Source organism: Coturnix japonica, chromosome 3 (assembly GCF_001577835.2).
Source record: "Coturnix japonica isolate 7356 chromosome 3, Coturnix japonica 2.1, whole genome shotgun sequence".
Taxonomy (NCBI): Eukaryota; Metazoa; Chordata; class Aves; order Galliformes; family Phasianidae; genus Coturnix; species Coturnix japonica.
Window position 1 is genome coordinate 88,929,791 of NC_029518.1, and position 14,997 is coordinate 88,944,787.

The following is a 14,997-nucleotide window of genomic DNA, read 5'->3' on the forward strand; positions in this document are numbered from 1 at the left end:
GGCAGAGAGTGAAGCACTGCTCCACCGAACAAGAGCCACTTAAAGGGAGGAATCAGCACAACTCAATGGATTTCAGATTGATCCTCATTTCAAAGATACCCCAAAACATAAGTCTGAGCTGCTAGCATCCATTTGACAGATGGTAAGCACTGAGAGATCAGTTATGCCTTGTGGTGCTGTCACAGTACTCCTTCTCCTGCTGCCCATGAGGCCCGTGGCCAAAGATCCTGCTGTAATCTGCCAATGGCATTTGGGTGGAAGCAGAAGTCGTTTGATAGTGCTGCAGGATGGGTTAGGATAAATAACTTGCCCAGATGTTTCTGCATAATGCATCTAGGTAAAACTGTCCTTATTTTTCCCAATAGCATAAGGTTATGTTACCAGGTAAAAGCATCTCATTATTGCCATTGAAAGCAGTGGGAATTTTGCTTCTGTCTTCTGTGCTAACAAGCTGGGAGGCAGGACAGAATGGGTTGCTCTGAGTCAGCATCTTGATTCAAACTCATTTGACTCTGCCTCCTAGCAAATGGTTGCTGGATATCATATGTCCCAGATCACCCATATCACAAAACATTTCTCCATGACGCAGATGAGACATTGGCTGTCTTAGACAAGAGAAAACAACGTTGGAATGAAATCCCTTTTCCTGTTTTCTGTGATGCTTGAAGAGACAACAGCCCTGGAATGTATTTTCAGAGCATGAGATGACCCAGAGTTCCACATCTAGGTGTCGTAGCAGGACTTCTTTGATGAACCACAACAGAGAGCTTTGCAAAGATCCTAAAGATTGAGCATGTGCCCGTTAGTACCCTACCTGGCAGAGGTCAGTGATCTGCCTCTTTCCATAGCTCTGTCCTTAGTAAATGATTAAACTTTGTGCTTCATGGTAAGTGCTGGTGGAATTTATATGGGTTCAAGTGCCCGAGTTTGACTTCTCTTCTTCTCCCTTTTGGAAAAAGGGCTTAAGATAGGCTTATAAAACCTGATGGAAGGCAGCTGTGACAAATTCTTGGCTGCAGCTAAGGGGAAGAAAGAGGGGAGGCATAAAGGGCAAAAAGGGTTCTCTTGATCACTCAGACTGTGGAGACCAGACAAAATGACTGCATGGCCCATATGGACTAGGTCTATGGAAACGTTGGGTATGTGGCTTGATATTATATGAACTAATAATATAAATCATAAAATTAAATAATATGATTTCATTCTGCAAATAATTTGGAGCCATAGTTTACAGGGAAGACAAAACACAAAGGAAAACTGTATTGCATTATATAAGCCTTTATGAGTTTCTTGTACTTTAATATGATATAAAATTCTTATTAATAGGTGCTATTTTTATGGAGAAATTTATAGCCAAAATATGGCAACTTCTTTGTTCTGATATCTACATGGAAAAAATTAAATTTGACCATTTCTCTACTTTTTTTTTTTTCTTAAATAATATTGTATGGCTATTTTGGGGAGAAACTTTGAATTGTTTAAACTTGAGAGTTTTTATATTATGTTCTTTTTATTTGCCACTTTATACATGATAAACTTTTCTGTGGCATCAGTAAAAATATATATAGAGAGAAAGAGAGGAGCTGTCCATGGGCCAAAATTACATCTGTACTTTTTCATTTGCATCAGCTGAAGAATGTGTAGCCTAAAGACACAATTAAAGCTAGGCTGGCCTCTTCTCCAAATTAACAGTCTCCTATGCATAGATTTATATGCCACATATAATGGGCCAAATTAGTCCCACTTGGCTCATGCTTTCCATGGAAAGCTTAAAGAACTAACTCCACAACAGTGGCTGTTTGTATAGATACAATTTTCCATGGCTGAACTGGTATTTACTTACAGAGAGATATTTCCATTAAACACTCAATATCAGATGCTGGGACATAAAAAACTGGAATATTATTAGTGAAATTATATTATGATCAAATTCCATTTCTAAGGCAGAAAATCTGGATGTAAAGGCTGCTGCCATTTTCATCCTTTGGTTGACACTGTAAAAACCCTATACTGTAGTTGCACACAGATGTTGGAAGTCTTTTGCTTGAGCCACTGTGCCTTCAGTTCCTCAAAAGTAAAAACACAGTTTCAGTGTCCAACCTAAAGGGACAGTCCCATATCATGAACAAATGCACGAGTTGTGTACGTAGAGATTGTTGGGAATGTGGTGAACACTGATGACTGGAAGAGTAAGGGATCATTTCCATTTAAGGCACTATTACCCTTCACAACTCTGCTATGGTAATGATAAATTTGAAGCTGGGGAATGTCTTGGGCCATTAGATAAAGCTGAAATCAAGTAAGCATGTTACCGTACATCAGCAACACAGAACATGCAAGTTTATAGAAGAAACTGGAATTTAGGAGATTCCTAACATATGCAGTGCAACTAAGTTTGTGCTGTCCCTCTACACCACTTTGTCTCTGAGGCAGAATTCATGGCTGGAGAAGGCTAGGTAAGATTGGAAAGAAATGGTATGTATATCCAGGTTGGGTGCTTTTACATACATGTTAGGAAATACAGACTTTCCCCCTATTTAAATAAGGATGTAAATACAATGCTTTGATGTAACTATGAGGTAAACTCTTTAAATCTCATATTATTGAAGATAATTTAGAAAATTTTTAGAATTAAATGCAAATGAGAACATAAATGTTTCCATTTTATCTTCTCTCTTCAAAAGCAAGTAAGGTAGATTATGCATTTTACATGATATTGGCATATAACAATTATACTGATAAAGAAAAGCTTTTTTAAAGAAATTGTCAACCTTTAAAATGATTTAATGAAGGACTGTAGATATTGAAAGTTCTTGTTCATTATTATTTGCTTGTTTATTACAGGGATTATTGGATTTACTGGATAGTGGGACTATCGTTTAGAACCTATGCTAAATATTTCCATGCCTTAAAGCCTGGATATTTTTTTTAAGAACATCATTTATGACTTACTGATCTTTTTGACTACTCAATAGTGGGATAATTGCAACATACGATGAATGCTTTTCATCCTTAGTGACTGACAGGTACACAATCTAAAGTTAGATTTTGGCTCGATAATATCTCTGTGTTTATATATTCGTGTATAGCATCTTTCTTTAGCTTGTCATTTAAATGCTATTACAAAGGAACAATAATTTGAAGGACATTTTCAGGTGTCAAAACCCCATGGCTTTTTAAGCTCCTTTAAGCACCACACACCAGTGGAACACAGTACAATGATTGGGACATTGACAACTTCACAGTATGAAACTGAAAATATAGAAGTAAAATCAGGAGGACAGTTAGAAAAGAAAAAGGTAGAAGAAAGAGAAAAGACACGGAAATAAGTGTTATTCCTATTAGGTCCATCATATAGAACAGGCCTTGTGAGCTTAGAGAGAAAACAGCAAAAATCCTCCCTCCACAATTTATAGGAAGACATATGAACATTCTTTTCATGTTGTAACATCCATGCCCTTCACCATTAAAATTAAATGGCTTTGTCTCTAGGGGGAGAAAGGTAGTTACATGATCAACTGCCTTATGCTCTTGTTTTCTTCCATGGTAAGTTCCATCATGTATTTATTCACTAAACTCATTAGAAATGCAATGGTAATCAAAAAGAGGAAATGGTCTCCATCTATCATCTTGCTTCTAACAAGAAGAGGTAACAGACCATTTTAGTTACAGTGCATTAATGCTCATTACTGCCCTAATGAAGATTTGTGTTGCTTTTCCAAGATACTTCAAGCTAGTCTTCAATTTCCTCCTAGCTTTCAAAGAAACACCAGTTCTCACGTGGCTTCAGCCCATTGAAGCAAACAAAGAGGTATTAGGCTGGCCATCATAGAACACAGTTTCACAAATATAGGAAATTAATATGGAAAAAAGTAGCATCTAGTTATTTAATTACCATAGCTAAATTCCACAAATTGGATAAACAGTGATGGAGTCAATCTCTGTGTTCAGCATGTGCATCATTACTGCTTAACATGTGGCTAGCGTTATACTAATGCCTCTTACACTATCACCACAAATTCATATACATGTAGTAGTGGTATAGTCTAGTAGTAAATGATCACAGCACATCCTACCTGGTCTACATTTTTACACATCTTGATCAGTATCTTTTCAAAAGCACATTCATTTTTTCAATGGAGGGCTCAGGCTGTGACAAGAAATTCACAGCGCTCTCACCTGGCAACTTTTCTGGATGAGTCACATGCCATTACAGAAGGCCAAAGCAAACACAGCTCACAGTGAATTCTGCTTGGGAAACAGCTTTCTGCTGGGAGATGTTTGCTATGTTTATCAGGGTTAAGTTCCTAAAGGGAGCCAGCTGAAAATGTTCAGGGACTACAGCACATCAGAAAAAGAGAGGTATGCCACAAAACCTGCTTTTCCAGTGCACCTTGTATGCTGTCTCTGGGCTGACATGTTTAACAAGCAGATATGTGACTGAACTTTTGCTTAATAATAGGGACATTAACACTTGTCCTCTTGTAAAACTATGGATTCAGGTTTTCCCTGTTTTTGCATTCACTGGAACCAAGTGTTAGCTCAAACGGGGCACCTGTTTAAATATCTTGCTCTATCAGACCTCAAATGTCGGTGGCTCTCAAGGTGTGATGAGGACTTTGTTTCCTGAGCTTTGTATTAAGGATCTGCTGGAACACATTCATCCTTAATAAGCAGCATTTGGACACAAAGAATTTGAAAGAAAGGAAGTACCTTAGTGGGCTTAGGAATGTTTAAATGCATCCTAAGGAAAGACCAACTTGAGTGCTGTTTGAGGAGCTTTAATTTTGTTGGCAGGGCTACTGGGAACTAAAAAGCCTTTTACACTTGGAAACAAGCTTGCCAAACCATTTCCTTTGCGTATCTTGTTCTGCAGAAGTAACAGAATATTCCATTCCTGCATATCTTAATAATGCCAAGGGAAAAGGTGTATGCAGAATCAAGGAAAACAGCTTTCTGACCAAGCTATTGCTGTCTGTTTCCATAGTTTATGCGTAAGAGTGGTGACAAACAATTCCTTCTCCTTGTGGAAAGGATATCTGTCACAAAGTTCTGCTGCTCTCTGTAAGAATGACCTTTTTATGGGTAGCAGCTTGGCAGGTGTTTGTTTTTGTTTTTAGATACACGGCTTGCAAAAGTTAAAATGGGCTCTAGGGATTTGAGTATCGTTCCATTTTTGCATCTGCTTTCATCAGTGCGGCTCCATTGCCTTGATTCATGTTGATGCGAGTGAGAGGAAAATTAGGCTCCGAGTTTCCATTTTTACTATTCAGGAAAACTAACATTATTATAAAGAGAAGAAGTTCAAGGATACTGTTGAGTATGTCTATAAGGAGATATAGATCACAGACTTGGATTACATATTGCAGTCGTTTCTGTGCCCAGTAGTAGGTATTTGAAGAAAAAAAAGACCTTAATTGTGAACAGCTGTTTCTACATACTTAATAAAGTGTGCATGGCCAGTTCAAGCTCTATAAAGTGTTAAGCATAGTTTTATAAAACACACATGGGGGCCTTGTACATTTCTTAGAGTGCATCAGCCATTCTGACTTTTGCATCCTGTCTATCCTTTTATTTCAGAGACAGATCTCTAAATGTATATATATATATACATATATATATATATATACATATATACATACATATATACATACATACATATATATATATATATATATATATATATATATATATATTCTGTTTTTCATAGTGTAATTGAAGTTTGGAGGGTTCCTTAATAATTGTAAAACTTCCAACACGGCAACTCATAGGCAAAAGGAGCACTAAGTTATTATTAGAGGTGTCGTAGGCCTAAAGTATTCTGTTTTGTGATGTTGAAAGAAGGATAGAATAAGAAAAGGATAGTGGTTTTCGGTCTGATTGCTTTTCTGTTTGTCTTTTTGGCATGAGAACTATCAATAATGTCAGCATCCCAGGCAAGGTAATGGAGAGCAGAAATTAATAGAGTTTTTTTAATTTGCAACGTTAGAGTGGGAAGTTTGAGCCCAGATATAACCCATAGGTGTTACTCATCCAGCTTCCAATGGAGATTAGCTCCAATCATGCAGTGTGGACACACAGGCTTCTTGGTTTCCAGATGAATCTCTTTGATGCTATAGGTCAATATAGCAAGCTTATACATGATTCTGAATCACCTTTTGTATCTCAGGTCGTTCTGAAGAGCAGGATCTGTTTGTTAATATCCTTAAGAGGCCAAGGACTGCTGGGTCTGAGTTTCAGCAGCTGAAGTTGGGGAGCTCCACAACACATTAAGCAATTGTGGTAAGACAGCTGGATGAGAGCAGGCAGTTTTGAGGAACAAGGTTTACTACAGTTTTTAGTGGCATTTTGATGATTGTGATTTAGTAAAGGTCTAAATGTATTAGACTAACACAAATCTCAGCAATAGGTGTAATACCAGGAATTTACACTGGTTGAATTATATCCCATGTAGAAAGGACCTTCTCCAAAGTTTTTACAGCACTATCTGAAATGCATGAGCATTAGTTTTGAAAGTATTTCTGCACTTTACATGACTGTGCAATATTCTGCAAATTAGCACCACATTTGTACAAGTAAAACTAAATCGAATTTAAAAATCAACCAAACATCGTGGTCAGAATGAAGGTCAAAGGAGTTTTAAACAGTCCATAAATCTCTTCCTTCCACTGCCCAGTTTCTATGCTCCTGTTTCTTCAGCTGGCCTATAAGTCCTGAAGGAGAATAAGCATGAACATCCAATATAAATAATTGAATAAACAAAGTAAGAAAGCTGATTTTTATGATCATCTATTTATTTTTTAATTAAAGCTCCTGTTTCACTTGCATCTTTTTCAATGGTTATGCAGAAAACACTAAATTAACACTAATATTTCCAAGTACAAATGGTAGACAACATTCTCAACAGTGAATAACAATTACCTGTTGACATTTTCCTAAGTACTCAATTACATGACACTTTGCTCTCTATTAAATTTACTGTAGTCTTTTTGATGTAATTTATTGTATTTATTTTCAATGACGGGGGGGAAAAAAAAGATCCCTGCATTTCCTCCTCTTGATTTTTTCTCGCAGGCTGTCAACAGCCTGGACTTTTCAGACCTCCTGCCTCGCGTAGCCAAAGGGACTCACAGGAGTCACGCATCTCCCGAGAGGGCCTGGCACTAGAGGGCGATGCAGACATGCACTTCTGCCAGCGTTTCCCCTGTTAGGAAACACGGAGGATTCTAGGATTCTGACGTTAATCAAGTTTTTGTAATAAGGGTGTGCTACTTCTCTACCACCCCCATTACCTTTCATACATTCTCCTATGATAGTTCTCTGTGTTTCTGACTTCCTTTACCACCAGCTTCTGCCCTTCAGAGTTGGTGCTCTAGACCTTTGCATGTAAACTGAAACCAACATCCAACTCATGGACAAACACAATCTCATTATTAGTTTTCCTCTTTTTCTCTTCTTCTTTTTTTTTTTTTTTGCTTCTGCCTCTGTCCCTTCTCTGATCTGATTCATTTCCCAGCCTTCTGTCTGTCCATTCTGCCCCTTCCTCAAGGAATCTCACCCATCCTGTATCCTGTCTGTGGCCTGTAATAAAAAAATATGGATAGAAAAATGAGAGGATGTTTAATCATATGTGCTGGTGCTTAGGGCACTGAAAAAAAGAGTCCTAGGTCCTAGTCTGTGTTTCTGACTTGTCTATTGATGTTATGTTACAAAAATAATGCACAAATAGACAGTACTAGCTAGGCTTTCTTGAAGTTGCAAGCACTAAGTTTCAGTATTTGCACAGCCTTTTCAGGAGGAGTGGGGAGTATCCTTATGTGGTTCAGTGATATTCTAAGGAGCCAGTAAAGGCATGTTGGCCTTTAGCTGAGAATGGCTGAGGTCTGGACCTCTCACTGCCTAAATGAGAGCTCCAGATTGGTGCATGATGTTGGATGGGGTTCCAGGAAATTACAGCAATTGTCACCCTTTGGACTGAGTTGAGGATTCTCAGCTCAGAAAAAAGGTGTTAGAGGGTGACAGAGCATTGGAACAGGCTGCCCAGTGTGGTTGTGGAGTCCTCCTCTCTGGAGATATTCAACACCCAATTGGGTGCTTTCCTGTGTAACCTACTGCAGGGAAACTGCTTAAGCTGTGAGACTGGTCTCAGTGATCTCCAGCGATCCCTTCTAACCCCTATGATTCTGTGATACCCTTTGTGGACCTTCCCCATCTGTTAGCTCAAAGGTGGACTCTATTCCACTGGACAGCATCATTCACTGCTGTGTACCAGGGCAGACAGAAGAGATTTCACTGCTGTGTGCAGGTACCTGCAGGAATTATGTCTGCCAGGTTTGTGTCAGTGACTAAAGTGGGAAGTGGTACCCCTGGTACTTTTGGATGTGCTCTGCAGCCAGCAGGCTCCTTCCTTTGAAGCTGTCAGCTTTTCTTCTTCAGTAAGCACCACATCCCTTCAGAAATGTTGGGAACTGTGCTGGTGACCAGATTTTAAAGTGTGTGGGAATAGTCATGAGTTTAGTAGCACTCAAGGAAAATTTCTTCCTGGAGCTCACATTTTGGGGAACAATAGCCATTATTCAGTCACCAGCTTCAATCCACATTGTTTGTATTGTTCTCCCTTTGCTTCTCAAGCCTAGGACCGAGTCTTGGATATATTTATTGGAGCAGTTACTCGATCACATTTTTCCTTCTCTTATCAGATTCAGGATAATTGCAGGGAAAGGCAGCATGTCCAGAGTTTTTTTTGTTTTTGTTTTTTATCCCTGCTGCAATATTCTTCTATTAGTAAATATATCATGCATCCCCCCGCCCCCCTCCCCCAGCTAAGTCCAGGTCATACATTGCCTTTTTGCTCGTAGCTTTCTTTCTAAGGGCATTTGAAAGAATTTGTGAGGGAAAAAATGTATAACAAGAAGAGACGAGGAAAAGTCCACCCTAATTTGTCATGATTTTTGTAGAAGAGCATTTTGAAAATCACAGTGGCAGCAATGGGTCCTGAAGATGGGTGATTCACCTTCTCTTTGTTCTTCACAGCCACATACAATGCAGCACCATTTCATTCATTCTTTTTGTGTCCCCTGGCATGAGCTCTTGAAAGTTGCTAGGAAAATGGCACAGTGCTCCCAAGCTCAATGAAACTGTGGTGCAGACAGTTCTCGGAAGTATCCATTTTCATGTTATTAAGGTGACAAATATTCCCTCCTCTTCCAAAAAAAGCAATCTCTCGCTTCATCACTGCAAGATGCGATTTGAACAGTATTTCCCTGGAAATGACATGATGACAGTATGTTATCTGATTGAGAATGAGAAAGCATTATACAGACTTGCATTCAAATTCATTATCAGGCAGTGAGACTGATGACTCAGAGCTAGAAAAAAATGAAACAACCAAAGATCGTGTCTCAGTCAGTGCTCATAACAAACTTGAATTCCCATTTGCACAGCTCATCTACATGGGAATTACATTGCACGCTTAGAATCAATTTGCATATGCTGTTTCTACTCAGTCACACAACAAATAATGTATTAGGAGTGCATTTTAATGCGATGTATTACCATACAGCTTGAAATGCTGTCTTCTATCAATGTACTTTTCAGAGAGTGTGTGCATGCATGTGTGCATGTTCTTGCTTGCTCTTTCCCTCACTATTCCTGTTAAAGCAAGGAGGTCTTCTACCCTAGGGGCAAAAAAAGAGCTCCATTTGGGAACCACGGAGTCTGGTAAATTTAGTGGATAGATGGGCAAATTTTAAGTGAAGATTTATTTATTTTTTTCTTTTTTATTTTATTCTATTTTTTTTCCCTCTGGCAATGGGGAATTATCTAATGTGCAAGCAGATTTCAGAATCTGGGCCAGAGCCCCTGCCAAGACAGCCTCACGTGGTCTCCATCTGGCCCCATCATCCAACAAGATCAGACCCTTCATTAACTGCACCACTATGACCTCAGAGTCGATCAGCCCGAGTGGACCTGCTTTCTGGTTTTGCTGTAATGATTCACTAGTTCTGCACTTGCTAAATAACCCCAATCCCAGAATGTGCTGCATAATTACCTTATTTTTTGATCACTGGAAGGAAAAGCAAAAAATTACAAAAATATCTTTACTACATTTTCGGTGATCTGAAAAGTAGAGCTGCCTCCCCTCCCTGCCGAACCTAAGCCAGTAACTAAAAATCAAGTTCTCAGGATAAACCAACAAAGCAGCATGTTTAATCTAAGCCTCTGTCTTGCCATAGTGTTTGTTGGGAAATCCGGAGTTGCAAATTCACTGTAATATCTGCCTGCAGTTAAGGTCACACAATGAAAGATAATTAGGAGTCCTGAACCTAAAGGCATCACTTCTTAAAATATTGCCCAGGAAAACAGCCAGGGGTTAATTTTAATTCATCATTAACTGGCTGGAACAGAGTACAGTTTACTTATCGTGTATGTCGACCAGTTCCCTACTGTAATGTTGTCTCATTACTTATGTTCTTTTCACAAAGCAAGTAGTAGGTTATCACTTCATTACATGGTGCTTGATTCTGGAACAAGAGGAATTAGCCTTAAACATCATCCCAGAGGTAAGGAGATGCAGAATTAAGTAATGTCACGTAATATTTGGCTGCACCAAATTGCACAATATACAATAGGAAAATAACCTGAAGGGAAACTACAGGAAAGCTGGGGAGGGACTTTTTATAAGGGCACGTGGTGACAGGATGAGGGGAAATGGTTTTAAACTGGAAGAGGGTGGATTTATACTGGATGTTAGGAAGAAATCTTTACTGTGAGGGTGGTGAGACACTGGAACTAGGTGATCTTAAACGCTCCTTCCAACCCAAACTGTTCTGTGGTTCTATGATTCTGTGAACCTTCAGAAGGAGGAAATACATGGATAACACTTAAAAATATCAGATGGTATGCACCAACTGCAGAGTCCATTTTCTCCTCTTTTCTTCTTGTATACTGGTTGCTGTTTACGTGGGATTTTAATATCACAGTGGCACATGGTATACCTGAATTTTAGGGTCATTTTTTTAAAAGCATGGTTGCAGGGTTTGCAAGCATAAGTCAAGAATTATGTGTATCAAATCTAACTGAAAAATTGTTTTTAATGCTTTAAAACAAACTTACATGAGAAATGGCCTGTTGGTTGCATATATAATGTTTTCTTTCCCACAGATTGAAGCATATGGGGTTTAACAGCTACACTAGCAACAACACATCCATTCTGCACATATGGCACAATGATGTGAGCAGCACAGAGCTAGGACACTACAAGGAAGATGAAGAGTGGTTTCATTTAATCATGATCACATAAAGACATGAACAGCAGGACTGAAATGTTTGGGTAGAAACGTCAGTGGGAAGGCTGTATCCTTGCTAGTTCTCACTACATTAAACAGAGAATGAGGAGAAAAACCACTGTTGGACTTTTTGGGGATGCTGAACTCCCACTCTTGAAAGACGAGAAAAAAACAGAGAAGAGAATGCAACACATTACAATTACTTCTTTACCTAGATGCTGAATTGAGGCCTGCAGTTTTGCAATGTGAAATTTTTTCTTCTACACTAATATCTGTAAACAAGAAGACTGGATGGCCTTTACTTGATGAAAGACCACATTTGTAAGAATGAATGTTTTTGAATAGGAAATAGTCAAGAAAATTCCTCTAGCTCCAGAACCGAGTCAGAGAGAAGTGATATAGACTTTCTGCAGAAACAGAAAGGTACTTTGTGGAAAGAGAGTGCCTAATTTCCCAATTTACTTCTAATCTATTGACCAAGTTTAAGGAAATCATGCAGTGTGAAATGTCAGATGATTCTGCTCTCTTGTCCTATGCAAGAGCAAGTTCTTCAAATGAAGCCATTCAAAACTTAGTTCAAATGTAATAAAAATTGGTTATTCATTATCCAGATAAAGTTCTGGATGTTTAAAATGTGCATATGTGTAAGGGAAATAAATGAAATAATGGTTATTTTGCCAGTATCTCCTTTGCAGCTGGTGGAATGTAATGAACTGAGTATCCTTAAAAACCTAAGTGATGCAAAATATACTTGTACTGATTTATTTACATGTTCTTGTCCAGGCACCTATGTGCAAAGGAAAATTATGTGGTTTATTTAAAGTGGTCTAGAAAAATTTTAAAAAGACTGATAACTTACAAAAGAAATTTCAAGTTTTCTCCAGTTTTATCTCACAAAACAGAGGGTTGTCAGTATAAAGGTGGTTAAGGTCAGTTCATACTGATTAATTACCAAATGTTTGTTTTCCTGCTCATAGAAGAAGGAAATTATGTCTGCTGGTTTTGGCAAGTCATGCCACTTCAGAACAGGTTTTACTTTCTTTCTAGAAATTCATTCCATCCCTAATGAGTTATTAATCAGAAATTAGTGGACTACTATAAGTCTGTGGGAGATGAGATGAAGACCGGTGGAGATACCTTTCATCCCATTTTCCTTCTTTTATGGGGCCTCAGCTTCTTTTATAACAGTACACTATTTAATAGCCACTGCTGCTTTAGCCTCTAAGTTCAAAAGACCTATAAATTTCTTGACTCTGCTTATCTGTCATGGAGCAGGAGTGCTACAATAAAATATGGTAATAAATTAATGATCAATAATAGCTGACAAGGTTCCTTCTTGATCTGCCCTGTGAGACAGCCTGAGCAGCTGGGCCATGGGAGGGCTTGTGCTTTGTTTCAGGGGATTACAAGGCAAAGCTGATGTTTCTGGGTTCTGTCCTAAACTGATACTGCAGATAAATTTTTCATGGCACAAACTGTTATTTCACAGCCTTAACTTCTCAGCAGCTGAACTCAAAGGAGAAAACCTAGAGAGGTGAGAACTTCTATTATTATTATTATTTTTTCACAGTGGGTTGTTAACTTTGGAATTTGGTTACAACTGCTTGAGCACCAAAACTATTCATAGCTGCCACTATTATTACTGTAATTAACATAACTTTTAGCCAATCTGCAGCCAGTTAACAGGTTTTTATTAGTGATGGGATATGTTTCCTTAGGAGGAAATGAAGAGACATTTCAGCACATTCTCTTTTAATCTTCCCCAGATGTAGAACAGTTTAATGATTTCTGTTTATCTTTCAGCTTCCAACTATCTTCTGTTTTGTATATAGACACAGAAGGTGTCCACTCCTGATCATGGTTGACATTTGGAATTTGATGTTACTGGTGTGAATTAAAGGCTCTGTTTGTGCGCTCAAGAAAGAGCACATTGTATTACTTGCCTACCTGCTTCTCACTCCCAGGACTGTCTCAAACTCTGCCAAAGATGCTGGGAATAGTTGACAGTATAATGTTCCAGAAATAGCATGAATACCCAACACTTTGCATATATTAACTAGAATCATTCTGATACATCTAATTGCTTTGTATTAAGTGCTCTATATAAAGTAACGTGACAGTTATCTGTCATGTATATTTACTTCCTCTTTGTTTGATTTGTCTAATCTTTAGTAAATAAACAGCCACAGAGGAGTTTTTCTTCTCTGTTCTCGTGTAGTTGGACATACTGGATACTCCATGAGATGTATCTCCGAGCCTTAACTGAAGGAGTGATAGCTGTGGGAGCATGAGCTATTAGGGAAGAGACTACAAGTAACCTGAGCTTCTGGATTCATAATAGGTTTTGCGGCAGAGAAGCGTAGTATTTTCAGGTTCCCCTACTTGACAGCTACACAGTAGAGTGGAATTTGTGACTATGTATTAGGCAGAGATTTAAGCCTCAAAACAGGATTCCCAGACACTTCTGCACTACTTCTATGCAGAAAGCAGGAACTATGAGAAAGAAATGCAGGCAAGAGTTTTTTCTAGACATCTGCATCTTAGCTGCTCATCATGACTCAATTTATAGTCAATGAAAAGAGGCTGGCACTTCACCTTTTCTGACAGCAAATGTATAAAACAGGTCAGCAGGTTTGTCTTAGAAATGCCTATTAGTTGATAAAAGCAGCCTAGCTTTTGGACATCTACCAAGTGTGGAGACATCTAATGACAAGGTGAATTGCATTTTCTGCACCGAAATTAATTCCTGCCTGACTTAAAGAAGATTTTGAATCTAGAATTCACACTCCATTGTCCTATTCTTCCAACATCCCTCTTGATACAGATAAATGTCCTGTTTTTCATTTAAAATAATGAAGGGTGGGTGTTATCCACATTTCATCTGAGTAATTCACAACACATGAGGCTTCATTTGGGTCCTTTCAGCCTGTTAAGTTTTAAATCCCTATTTCCCAAAGTTCTTGAGAGTGAGTAGGCACTCTCTGCAGCTGATGTTGATGCTTAGCATCAGTGGAGAAAAAGAATGCCAGATTTATGAGACTATGGAGATTGCAAGTAAGTGAAGAAATCACTGAAAAGCTAATAAAAACCAGGAGATGTCCATTCAGGTTGTTAGACTCAGCTGAATGCAGTTCTGAGTAGTAACTAGTGAATATTACTGGCAAAAGATGAATTGGCTATAATTCCTTCGCAATTAGTGCACTGTGCTGAATTACCCTGAACTAAATTTTACCATTAAGCCTTTGCTTCAGACTTTAAGGTACTGGAATACAAGGGACTCTTTCCTTTTATTTGTTTTTAGATTTATTTATAAAGCTATATATAATAAGAATTCCAGCTAGTCACTGCAGCACCTGTTGGGAGGAACCTTTCATTCCTTGGAAATGATAAGTCCATGCACATTTGAATTGTCTCAGCAGATCTCTAGAGTTCCCCTGTGTTTTACTTTAAAAGAATCTATATGGATTGTGGTGATAAAGGTACAACATTTCTGTACCCAATATTCAATGAGAATAAACTCTTAAATAAGATCCAGCATGATTCTTGTTCCTCAGTTACAATATACCAATGTTCTTTCTTGGCCTTATGCAAAGCTCTTTTTGTCTTCTTCTGAACCTTAGAGCACACTGCTTGCTAGAGCTGTCTGCTGCTTTCCAGCATGTATAGGAGCACCTCTTTGTATCTGTAGGGATGGGATAAAGGATTACAA

At 38.4% G+C, this 14,997-nt stretch overlaps 1 long non-coding RNA gene across 1 annotated transcript in view; it reads left to right on the forward strand.

The window, feature by feature from the left end:
• The window catches only part of LOC107312235, a 28,863-nt gene extending 14,110 nt beyond the window's left edge, over positions 1–14,753 (forward strand). Inside the window, exon 3 of the long non-coding RNA XR_004306754.1 lies at positions 11,164–14,753. This is a non-coding gene — a long non-coding RNA (uncharacterized LOC107312235). The remainder of the gene's footprint in view (positions 1–11,163) is intronic.
• The last annotated feature ends 244 nt before the right edge of the window (positions 14,754–14,997 follow it).